Raw genomic sequence first — 12,954 nt, 5'->3', positions numbered from 1 at the left:
GGACCGTGCTCTCTCTCCAGAGACCAGCACGCCTGTCATGGACGGAGCAGGAAAGGCGGCGCCACATTCTACAGCCCTCTCCACGCAATCGACGAAATCGGGCTACTGAAGTGGAGAAAATTGCCTCTCCAGAAAGTGCAAATATCATCTTGGAGAGTATAAATCCTATTGCCGAAGGTCAGCCCTGTCTACCAGAGTAACCCTCCCACCTCCTGCAGCGATGATCAGCTCGTCTCACACGCGAGAAGTTTCGGCTGAAAACAAGCGCCCCCTCTTCTCGCACGTTTTGCACGTTCGAGTAGTTTTAATGCGGTTCCTTCGTACACGTGCTGATCTTTTGGAAAGCAGGAGGCAAAACTGACACGTTCCCATACCGGGAGTCGAACCCGGGCCGCCTGGGTGAAAACCAGGAATCCTAACCGCTAGACCATATGGGAGCGCACAACCCTGCTGTTCCGGGCATCATGCAAGCAAACTACATAAATATGAGAAAACACGCAAGAGAGTTGTCACTCAGAGTGTCGAAGGGTCGATGTATACTGGGACTCAGTTGAAATGCAACGTCAGGACTTTTCCGAATTATGTCACACGAAGAGAGCACAGCCTTTTCCGCCCTGCCACGTGTGTATCGGTAACTCGCCGTGATCGTATAGTGGTCAGTACTTTGCGTTGTGGCCGCAACAACCCCGGTTCGAATCCGGGTCACGGCAGAATAGGGGCGTCTGCTTTTACTACTTGCACGAATGAAGGCACCGGAAATGCATTGGGAATAAATGACTGGTGGTTCAAGACCTCTGTGAAGTGCAGGAGCGTGCAAAAAGAGGCTGTTTTCACCCGGTCTCGAACCTGGGATCTTTCGCATGTTAGGCAAACGTGATAACCACTACACTACGGAAACCTGTAGGGTTTGTTGCTGGTGTATCGCTTGCGTTTCGGGCTGAGAAAGGGACGCTTCATTTTAGGCAGGGGGCGCTGGAGAGAGGAACAAAGGGAGCGATGAAACAAAATGCCGAAACCCGGGATCGAGCCAGGGACCTTTAGAACATACTCTCACGAATCGTTAGAATACGTGCGTTTGATCATCAATTGCGTAACAACCACATTCGTTCGACTTGAGCCATCAAGCTCATAGTTTTCAAATCTTGAAAGCTGTCAGTGAGCACATCATAGTCTGCAGTACGCCCCGTAACTTGCGTACTTCAACAGAATGAAGAGCAGACAGCTCCATAAATATGCGAGGCGCAGAGAGTGCAAGGCGAGCCGCACACGTTTCGGTGGCTGAGAGAGGGCAGTTTTTGCTTCTGCATTTCCCAAGTAAGGACGCATGATAACAAGCGATCGCGGTGCTCATTTACGACATAGTGGTGATGAGTTTTCAGTACGTGTTCTTTTGAACGAGCAATGAGGTTGCTGCCTTGGACAGCTGACTGCACACTCTCATTTTGCCACGTGATGAGTATTCACCAGGCTCGTTCAGTCATTAGTCACATTCCATCGTTTGCCATAAGCTGATGCTGCAAGGTGATGTGGATATCAGTTCCCAGTTTTGTGGACAAGGACAAAAAGAGCACACAAGGGCTCATCCAGGAGTTGAACCCAGGACCTCCCGCACCTTAAGCAAGAATCATACCCCTAAACCAATGAGCCACGGCAGCACTTTCCATTTTATTCTGTCAGCGAGCTTGAGGACGGGGGAGAAGCGTCATTCGCTCGTCCAGTCAGACCTTTATCAATAAGTCAAGAAAGCCGCAATTACATGACTGCCTTGCAGACGAAGGGCAGTGAACTTCACCCGGTAAGAGGGGAAGAAGCGGCACTAGGCAACACCGAGGCATAACCCCCGCGAGGGGGTTTAGCTTGCATGGTACAGCGCTCGCTTTGCATGCGAGAGGTAGCGGGATCATTTCCCACATTCTCCAGGTGTGTGCTTAGAGCTTGATGTGCCGAAAGGTGTCCTTTAGCCTGTGGTCACGCCTTGCATGGAGAGCGTCATGCAGCTGTCAATCATTTCGCAGCCACGCCCCCTCTTCATCTTCTCTCTGCCTTAAGCGTCTCTGCCACTCTCTCTTGACATTTCATGTCAGCATGTCAGAAGTCCGAGTGACGTTTTTAATGGCTGAGTGAGGGCATGATGCTGAAGCAGAGAGGCCACTTCAGCCAGAGAGACTTGTGCTAGGTGAGATCTGAAAGACGGACTCGCAACACCGAAGAAGAGGCCAAACAGACCAAAAAAGTATTGGTGAGATCAAAAGGCAAATGCAACATCCAGCAGAGGGCGTCTAAAGATTAGGGAACGGGCGACTGAAATCCATATGAGGCAAACTTTCTGGCTGTGTACTGCAGCTGGCCTCGTTGGCGTAGTTGGTAGCGCGTCAGTCTCATCATCTGAAGGTCCCGAGTTTGATCCTAACACGGGGCAGGGCTGCTTCCTCTCTTGCTCTTTTCAAACACTTGCGGCAACTGTTCGCTCATAACCACGTCTGGAATGCGTGACCTTTACACGGGGGAGAAGCAACGCCGCATCCCTTTTCTAAAGAACATTCACATTCGGAAATAAGTCAAGAAATTTGCCATTACTTTCGCTCGCGCTGCTGTCAGCCTGCCCATGTTGCCAAAGAAAGATTCACTCGGCGTCAACATGACAGTACAGTACCACACTCCGTAAGCAAGAACTTCAGTGTTTGCAGTCACCTGATATGCCGATAGTCAAAGGAGCACAAAACACGAAGCGTCAAAAGACAAGATGAGTTGATGGAAAGAGCGTTGAATTGATGAGCACAAAAGTTCAGCTCGTACAATAGGCAATGAAGGTCCCGGCGTCGTCATCGCACTTGAAAGGACTGCCTTGCAGACTAAGGGCAGTGGGAGGTTGCTGTTTTGAGACGGAGGCATTGGGATGGTGGGCCGAGATCTATTCTTCTTAAGGAATTCTTCATCGTGAAAGATCGGTCCACAGGTCATCCAAAGAACTTACAAATTTTTTGGACTCAGGGAATCACGTGCTACCTGAAGAGAGTGAAGTGCTGAAACACATGACATGCCCCCTTGATCTCACATGCGCAATTCTGCTGCAACATGCACAGCTACCGTCCACCAGGCAGTGGGGCTTCAGCAGAATTTGCTACGCCACCTGCAATTACATATCCAGCTGCACACATATACATGGCCCCTCTGTCCTTTTCAGGATCTCAAAAAAAAGCATAGCGTGGTTTTCCTGCAACCTGATTGACCGCATCTCCCTCAGAATGTGCCCCGTTGCATTCATTGCTGAAGCAGGACAGAGGCTAACGGACATGCCAGAACAGTTAGGCTCAGCGATCTCTCCAAAATATTGTGGTTGTAGTGGAAGAAATATGGTTTAAATTGTACCTTGGTATTTCAAACTCTCTCTAGAATGTTATCCATTTCTATTTTATTTTGACAGGAACTGGCTAATGACACTAGATGAAAAGAGAAGAAAGAAAACACAACGTTTCGGCCGTGGAGCCTTCTTCAGGTGTGAGGGCTCCACGGCTGAAATGTTGTGTTTTCTTTCTTCTCTTCTAAGCATGGAATAGACCTATTACTTGTTCCTTTGCAGCCTACGCATGCTGACACAGCTCCCCACCTGAACTGCTAATGATGCCTGGTAGTTTGTGGTACTTGGGTATTGTCTTATGTTTGCTCAAACTGCATATGTGTGATTGCATATTTTTGGGTATTTTCATATGTCAATATTTAATTCACTGACATTCCTGTATGCTTGGAAGGAAGGCAGATTGGATTTGACACAGGACGCCTGCTCATATATGTTAATCTTTGTTGGGCTGGAAAAACAATGATAAAAAGTGAATGGAAAAAGATCTCTCCAACATTTCCCTTCTCTTGGCCATGGTTACACTGCCCTTTCTTTCTGTCTTTTGTCCTTCTACAAAGATTCCAGGGCTCTTTATTCACCATAATATCAGAAGCTAAAAATAACCATCTAATGTGTAAACAGCATTTGTAATGTTGGTAGCTGGAAGAGGTTAAGTATGTTTGCAAGACCTAGTTGATTACACCAGACTTACTTTGTTGTTGTCAGTTTTTTTTTTCTCTTTTAATGGCTGTAGGTGGGGTGTGATGGACTGTACCACTATCATAGAAGATTTTTTCAGGACACATCGCAGTTCCATAGTAGAATTTATCAATAGTAGAATTCCATAGGACATTATTTACCAACATATTACCCAGTGTGAGACTCTGCCAGTAAACCTCAGAGCATTGAGTTCTCCACTGGTGAAGATGGCTTTCTGAAGTCATGAAATCCACTGCTGGGATGCCTGAGAGACAGTAATTGAATCTTGGCTGGAATTAGGGTTTCTATTAGTGTTGATCTTTGGGAATTATGTGGTAAACTCCTTTACTTTAGTCACTTTGAATGTTCAAATGTACAGAACCTGCAAAACTAAGCAATGAAAAAAATCCATCACCACTCTCATGATAGCATAACTCATAGTCTCTGCTGTTGTGTAATAATACACACTTTCAAATTTCTTATCGCCTGTCTCCAGAGAGAATGTTGTTAGTGCTGATGACCTTGAATTAGACCTTGTTGACTCTGTAAAACAATCTTCCTCTGCTTAGATTTTCACTCAGATTGATTTTGTTCTCAGATTATTCCTGGCAGCACTGAGTTTCTAGGAAATGAAAAGTGAAAGAAAAAGTACAGAAGATCAGCCCTTGAATATACAACATTGAGCAGTGAGATTGTTAAATGTATTAGCTGCTATCCTGTGCTAGAGCCTGTCGTGGTAAGCAGTGGATAACAGGATCTAGCACAGATACTAATGAAACACTGTTAATGAAAGATAAAACACTTGAGTCTTATTTTAGTTTTCCACTTCCCTTTCATTTGTGATGTACTGTACAACAGGCCACAGAACATGCACAAAAACAGATATGCACACATTCACACCAGGCAATGACAGTCTGCCCAGTCAGAATCTGAGCTGAGGTATCAGAATTCTGAATTCCCTGAATTCTGTCATGGATCATCCACAATAAGGGCAATGTTTGAACACGAGGATCCCCAGGAGAGAGCCTAGTAACATAAATCTTGGAGCAAAAGCAGATGATTAACTTCATAGTTTGTGTGGTTGAGCCAAAGTTGAGCATGAGGATATGTGAGTCACCATTCTTAGAAATGGATCCAACTTCAGACAGGCGTCAAAAGTAAGAGTATACAGTGCTGGGGCAACGACACATCAATGATCAGAAGGATAACAAGAGTTTTAATGCATTGAAATTGATTTTCTGGTGATGCACACTGTCATGGAACTATTATTTTTTTTAAGGATCACTTACTGACGTCAGACAGCTGCCAATTCTCCAGACTGGAAGGATGAACAGTTTATCCCCCTAGGTACCATATTTCCATATTTCGAAGCATTGGAATAATACATGTCATACAGCAACATAAAAACAGGAAGACAAGTATCACAGCCCCTATAATCGGTGTTAGTAACTTAAAAGAAAAACATTCCCCCTGGCCCAAACAGTGATTCTAACCAGGAGAGAAAAGCCGGTGTATCTTTTATGCCTCTCTCTTTATTCACCTTGTCTTTTAGTTCTTTCAAATGCTGAATAGCGAGCGTAAGATTTCCGTAATCATCGTCATTAGCTGGAATATATGTACAACAGGAGTCTCCTACTAAAGCATAGACTCCTCCAGATGCTGCATTTTGAAGGTCCAGCACGAACCTGTTCTGAAGTGCCATTAATCTAACTCCCCTTAATTCTTGTTTGATAGCGTCTAAGCCTTCTAACGTGATATTAATAAAAGAGTACATTTCATAAAAAGTCGCATGGGTGAGGCTGTAGAATGAGGCATTAAAGCACATATATAAGGCTTCGTGTTTAGATTCTTCCTCTTTTGGGGTGGTGACAGGCTTCTACATAAAAAGGAAAAAGGCTGTGCACATCAGTCCCAAGCAGGTTATCCCCATCTGTCCTTGTGGAGACATCACTCCTGCGCTTTGCTCAGTTCGTTTGTGACCTTTTTACAGTGGGAAGCATGAATCCAGGGCACCATTTCTGTGACCTTCACAGCAGTGGCAGTGGTCAGCAGCACCTGGTACAGCCCCCTCCACCTGAGTGAACACCATTTCTTTTTCCTGAAGTCTTTCACCAGAATCCAGTCTCCTTATTCACTCATTAGTTCTTACAGCACAGGTAAATCCCTGTGGGCTGGAGCCCAGCATAATCTTAGGCTTTTTTAGTCAACATTGGTCAACAGATTGGTCAACAACTGGGTAATAACTCTTAGAAAAATCTACACATTGTTCCCCTGCCTCAGCTGTAACGTTTTGCAGAACAATTCTAGCTGAAGTTGTAAAATTTCTCTTTGTTCCGTTCCTGCAAAACATCTTATTATGAACAAACAAACCACAATAATCATTTGCATCTAGGGGAATCACTCCCGAGGGTAACCCCCCTTAAAACTATATTGTTCTACCCATCAGGTTCTGCCACTAGATAAGAGAACCTTTTCCATGAAATCATTTTTTGACCTTCATGATCCCTTCAGGGCGTAAAATTAGCACAGAAGCAGCAGCTTTAGTCCACATGTTTTTCAAACAGGATATTAACGATATGATCATAACGAATAATACCAGACCCCCAAATATGTATTGAACCAGAGACCCTCTCCATGTTCCTAGCACAGACTGTAGCCATGCACCAATGCCCGAATCATCTGGATTATAATTATGATATATATTTTTCTTCATAATAGATGTGCTTTCCTAAGTCCTAGCAACCTACAATACTACAATAGAGAATTAGCAAATTCAACAATCCATTAGCTAAATTCGTCCCTCCAGGAAGTTTCATGGATTGGCCCGTGATGATATCAAACAGGCTCTGTTACACAGTTCTGTTTGATCCAGCCCGAATCCCATGGCGTTCCTTCAGTCTGATGTCTAGTCGATCTTTCAGAGATCTGTTCCTTCATTCTACCGTTCCAGCAGACTGAGGGTGATCTCAGTCCATCTCACCCCGAACAACGCAGCCACAGCCTGACACACCTTCCCTGTGAAGTGTGTTCCTTGATCATAATACAAGGGGCAGGGCAGTGCCCACCGAGGGCTTATCTCTGTTATCAAAGTTTTTTTTTTCTTCCTCGAGACTCGGAAGCGCTATCCGCTCCCTCTCTCTCTCGCTCTCTCTCTCTCTCTCCCTCTCTCTCTGCCTCCTTGGCCTCTTGGCTGGGAGCAGGTACACGTGGCCTGCCCGCGGTGCTTGCTTTCCACCTCGAGACTCGGAAGTGCTATCCGCTCCCTCTCGCTCTCTCTCTCTGCCTCCTTGGCCTCTTGGCTGGGAGCAGGTACACGTGGCCTGCCCGCGGTGCTTGCTTTCTTCCTTGAGACCCGGAAGCACTTTCCGCTCTCCTCTCTCTCTCTCCTCCTGCGCCTGCACCTAGCTGGGCTCTGCCCACAAGGACAAAGGCCAGGGCTCCCTACTCCTTTTGCTCGCTCTCTTTTCCTCCTTTTTTTCCCTCAGAGATGGCAGACAAGAGGACACTGATCCGGTTCCACTGGACCAAGAAGACGAAGACGATGCCGACTGCGAAGTCCTTCTTTATGACCTTCCTGCGAGGGATCTTGCAGTTGGTGGCTGGAGATCTCAACTGCCTCCAGGACAACAAGGCAGAGAGATACATGGAGACCTACATGGCCACGGACGCCTCATACGAAAAGGCAACGAGACTGATCAGGGAGAAAGGTAAGCACCCCGGTTTCTCTGATTTCAGGCTGGAGCCTATGAGGAAAATGAATCAGAGGACCATCACGGTTTGCACATACAACCCCTACGTACCAACGGAACGGGTAACAGCCTACCTAGGGAGGTATGTAACCGTGGTGGGAAAACCAACAGAGGTCAGGGACGAAGGCGTCTGGTACGGCAAACGCCAGTACCGAGTCCTCCTGAAAGAGGACCCAGAGGGCGTCGACGGTTTCCAGCACCCCCCGGCTCGCTTCAACATCGGAGCCGACAGGGGGTACCTTTACTACCCCAGGATGCCGGATTTTTGCAGCAAGTGCAGACAGTCCGGCCACAAGGCAAACACATGTGACATCGTCAGATGTCAAAACTGCAACGAGGACGGGCACCTGGCAAAAACCTGCCGGGCAGCCAAAAAGTGCGACGGATGTGGCGCCAAGGGACACCTCCTTCGCCAATGCAAGGTAAGCAAACCTTCGTTTGCGCAGGTGGTGGAAGCCAGCAGGCAGAAACCGGTCTCCAGACAAAGGGAGAGGGGTGAGAACAAAGAACCCGCACCTCCCCCACTGAGAACCGAAACTGCCGAGGCCACACCCCCAGCCGCATCGGTGCCACAAGATGGCCGCCAGGAAGAAGAACAAAATGGCCAACCGGAAGAAGGGCCCTGGATAACTCCCAGCAAAAAGGGAAAGCGAAAGCGGGAGAAGAGACCCAGGGCGGATCCACCTTCGGAAGGACAGAAAAAAAGAGTGGTAAGGGAGAACCGTTTCCTCGTGCTAGAGGAAACGGAACTTTCTTCCCTCGAGGCCCAGGAACAACCGGAGGAGGCAGCCCAGGAAATGGAAACCCTCCCCCCCCGAAGCCCAAGGACGACAGGAAGTAACAACCCAGGAAACGGAACCCCCCTCCCCCAAGTCCCACGGACAACAGGAGGAGGCAGCCCAGGAAGTCGGAACCCCCTCCCCCGAGGCCCAGGAACAACAACAGGAAGAGGCAGCCCAGGAATTGGAGCCCCCCTCCCCCGAGGCCCAGGAGAAACTGGAGGTCCCTGAAACTCCCGGAGAAAGGGAAGAAAGGAGTCTTCCCGAAGCGGTGGCGGAGAGTATCCTCGAGGAAGACGAGGATTACTTCGAAGCCGCCCTGGAGCCCGGACTGATGGTAGGGCTGGACCTGTCCAGCATGTTTACATTTCAGTCCCCAGCGAGACCTGGAGGGAGCCCAGCATATTCCCCCCAGGACCCGAACGAGAGGAGTTACATCTAGGCTAAACAGTGCCCAAATGTAGACTCCCAAGTTTCAATTGTAAGTACAGAGAGGAGGTTTAACTTTCACTAGTTTAATCATGACTGTGAAACTAACCTTCCTAACAACTAACGTGAGAGGGCTGAGAGACCCGGTGAAAAGACGGGGAGTCTTTTATGATCTGGCCTCAAAGTCTTTCTCAGTTTGTTTCTTACAGGAGGTCCACCTGAAGGATGAAAGCGACAAGCTGACATTCACCAGGGAATGGACGAAGGGAGAATCATGCTGGAGTGTAGGAGGGGTCCACTCTTCCGGAGTGGGAATCCTCCTCGGAAACCCAGAGATGGAGCTGGTTTCCTCCTTCTCGGTGGTGCAGGGCCGAATCCTGGTCGCAGACATCGACTGGAGGGGGCAGAAGTTGAGAGCGATTAACGTCTATGCTCCGACGGAACCCTCTATCCGGAAGGAAGTGTTTGCTGACCTGGCCAGCTGCTGCACCACCAACAGACAGGTGGTGGTCAGCGGGGACTTCAACGTCGACCGGGAGAAGGGGAGCGATGCTAGCTCGGCAGAGCTGGAGTCGCTACTCAAGCAGTTCTCCCTGGTAGACGGCTTCAGACGGTGCCGCCCTAACAACGCCGGAACGACCTGGAAGAACTCCCGGGGAGTGTGCAGCCGCCTGGACTACATCTTCCTGCACACGACCTGCTCCCTGGAGTCGGCGACGGTGTCCCCGGCGTGGTATTCCGACCACGAGCGCTTGACGGTGGTGGCTAACACCAGCCTGCCGGCATTCAGTCGTGGGTACTGGAAGATGAACCGGGAGATACTGGAGGAAGACGACTTCAGGGCACTGTTCCGGAAGGACTACGCGAGCTGGGCCGACCTGAGGGACGGCTACAGCTCCGTGGTGGAATGGTGGGAGTCAGTGAAGGACAGGACCGGAAACCTGGCGCAGACGTACTGCAGACGGAAGGCGGCCAGGGAGAGGAAGGAAGCTGCACGACTCCAGAGACAACTCGAGGAGGAGTACAGCTCGGCTAACGGGGGAGGAGCCTTCAATTCAGCCCGGGCACGGGACCTGAAGGAGAGGCTCCGCAAACTGCACACCGAGAAAGCCAAGGCTTTCCTGGTCAAGGCACAAAGGGAGCATTATGAAAATAATGAAACCTGTTCCTCCTATTTCTTCAATCAGGTCCGAGGAGCCCAGAAAAAGAGGGTGATCCACAGCCTGAGACGGGGAGATGGAGAGGAAGTGCTGGACGAGAGCGACAAAGTAGAAGTGGCCACCGCTTTCTACAAGGAGCTCTTTTCAGAAAAGCAGACGGAGGTGGAGGCAGGCAATGCTTTTTTAGAGGGGCTCAAGGCACGAGTACCGGAGGAGATGAGGGAGGACTTGGAGGGTCCGATCACGGCCGAGGAGCTGAAGGCGGCGCTCTTGTCCATGGAGAATGGCAAGGTGCCGGGGCCGGATGGACTCCCCAAGGAATTCTACACCTGCTTCTGGGACACCCTGGCGGCAGATCTGGTGGAAGTGGCGCAGGAGATCTTCCGCCGGGGGAAACTCGGAGACACCATGAGGGAGGGCGTCATCTCCCTGCTCTTCAAGGGAGGAGACGCCGCCGACCTCAAAAACTGGAGGCTGATCACGATGCTCTGCATGGACGTAAAGATCCTGTCCAAGCTCCTGACCGGCAGACTGAGAACCGCCCTCCCCCACATCATCCACAGCGACCAGACGTGCGGGGTGGAGGGGCGATCCGTCAGCTGGAACCTCCAGCTGACCAGAGACGCCATCGCCTGGGCCGAGGACCGGAACGTGCCCATGATGGTGGTCAGCCTGGACCAGGAGAAAGCCTTCGACAGAGTGAACCACAGCTATCTGTTCAGGGTGCTGGAACGCTTCGGTTTCGGAGAGAGTTTCAGCCGCTGGATTCAGATTCTGTACTCTGACGTGGGCAGCAGAGTGAACGTGAACGGAAACCTGGGGGATTTCATTCCCCAGGAATCCGGAGTACGACAGGGCTGCCCCCTTTCACCCCTTCTCTATGTTCTCTTCACAGAGCCCTTAGCAGAGGCGGTGAGACGGGACCCTGTCATCGACGGCCTGGAGATATCGGGAGGCGCGGGGGAAACCCTGAAGATCTCCCAGTACGCCGACAACACGACGCTGTTCCTGAGGTCGGACAGGGGGTTGAGGAGGGCCCTGCAGGTCATGGAGCAATACTCCAGAGCCTCGGGGTCGAAGCTCAACCGCCGAAAGAGCAAACTGAAGTTCTTCGGGCCCTGGAAGCACAGGACGATGGCGCCGGAGGGTCTTGAGCTCTGCACGGAGCCCCTCAGAATACTGGGGGTTTCCTTCCAGAGCCAGGACAACGAGACCAACAACTGGACCGAGAGGATCGCCAAGGTGAACGCGAAGCTGGGTCTGTGGAAAACCCGGTCGCTGTCCTACACAGGGAAAGTGATGGTGTTGAAAGCAGACCTCCTGCCGGCTTTGGTTTACCTGGCGGTGGTGTACCCGCTGCCGGCCAGACTCAGACGACCGCTGCAAGGGATGATCTTCGGCTTCGTCTGGGGCGGCAAGTACGAGTACATCACGAGAAACCGGATGTGTCAGCCGGTCGAGGAAGGGGGTCGAGATGTCCCACATTTCCCCCTGAAACTCGACTGCATCTTTTTCTGCAACCTCTGTCGGGCGCTGCGGAAGCCCATCGGCCACAAGTACCAGTACTTTGTCAGGCTGTGGCTCTCCGTCCCGATGAGGCACTTGGTCCAGTGGTCAAACACTGGGCCCAAGGCAGAGAGGCGACCGAAGTTCTACACCCACGCTGTCAAGAGGAGCAGGAGGTACGAGGCCACAAGACAGCCAGAGCTCTGCACCAACCACAGAGCTCTGTACAAAGAGGTGAGGGGGCATCTGGTCGCCGACAAAAGGCTGCAAGTTCCCAGACAAGTCTGGGAAAGGACGCAGCCTAAAGAACTGGACAATCAACTGAAGGACCTCAACTGGATGGCCGTACACAAGAGACTGGCCACCAGAGAGGTCCTCTACAGACACTCACTCACCAGGAACCCGCATTGCCCCCGGGACACGTGTTTCGTCGAGGAGACTCAGGAGCATGTGTTCTGGAGCTGCCCCCTCGCCAAGGCGGTGTGGGGCAGAATGGACAACACCATGCAACTCCTGGAGACGGGTGCGGGCTCAGTTACCAGTACATTCTGCTGGGGCTGGCACCTACCGGATTGGACAAGGGGACGCAGTTCCTTATGTGGCTGCTGCTGTCCCTCACAAAGAAAGGCCTGTGGGACGCGAGGAACAATCTCATCCGGCACAACATCGAGTGGGGAGCGAGGGAGCTGGAGGAGAGGATCCTGGCGGACCTCAGGAGGAGGATGAAGTGCGACGTAGCCAAATGGGGTTTCCCCACGGCAAGGGAGCGCTGGAAAGGACTATGGACCCTGTACAGGGATTAATGGTTAACAGCAAGTGGTAGGGTTTGGAGGGACTCTCATAATAGCGCAAATCCGCCCACCCTTGCAACGATTGATAACGGACAATCACCGCCATTCCGCAGTTGTTTTTTGGAGAGTTAATGTGTGAGATGTTTACTTTTGCGATGTTTTTTTCTGATTAAAGTATATTTTATAAGAAAAAAAAAATCTCTGTTATCAAGTGTTTGGTAGACACAGAGGCAGTGGCAGCAACCCACTGGGAAAACAGATTATAAGAGCCCAGGTTTCCCTTTACAATTTTCAATTTCCCAGGTTTGAAAGGTTCCTCAGGAGCAGGCCTTTTGAGCTGTTGCACCCGCACCTGAACTGTAGTTGAGTTCCTTTGATAAACATTGCATCCAGATACCACATAAGTGGTTACTGCTTCAAACCCGGTTCTCACCCAGTTTTGGGTAACCGGCACACCATTTGTGTCCAACAGATTGCATTTGTCGGGCTATAAAGGGCATTTTG

The 12,954-nt window shown here is 50.3% G+C and overlaps 1 non-coding gene across 1 annotated transcript; it reads right to left on the bottom strand.

Annotated features, from left to right (window-relative positions):
- Window positions 1-365: 365 nt before the first annotated feature.
- Window positions 366-437, bottom strand: trnae-uuc (transfer RNA glutamic acid (anticodon UUC)). The gene has a single exon. It is a non-coding gene; the product is annotated as a tRNA-Glu (tRNA).
- Between the last annotated feature and the right edge of the window lie 12,517 nt (window positions 438-12,954).

The sequence above is a fragment of the Atractosteus spatula genome, chromosome 10 (assembly GCF_055471065.1).
Source record: "Atractosteus spatula isolate fAtrSpa1 chromosome 10, fAtrSpa1.hap1, whole genome shotgun sequence".
Classification (NCBI taxonomy): domain Eukaryota; kingdom Metazoa; phylum Chordata; class Actinopteri; order Semionotiformes; family Lepisosteidae; genus Atractosteus; species Atractosteus spatula.
The sequence above is the reverse complement of the archived record's forward strand: the minus strand, read 5'-3'. Positions and strand labels throughout refer to the sequence as shown.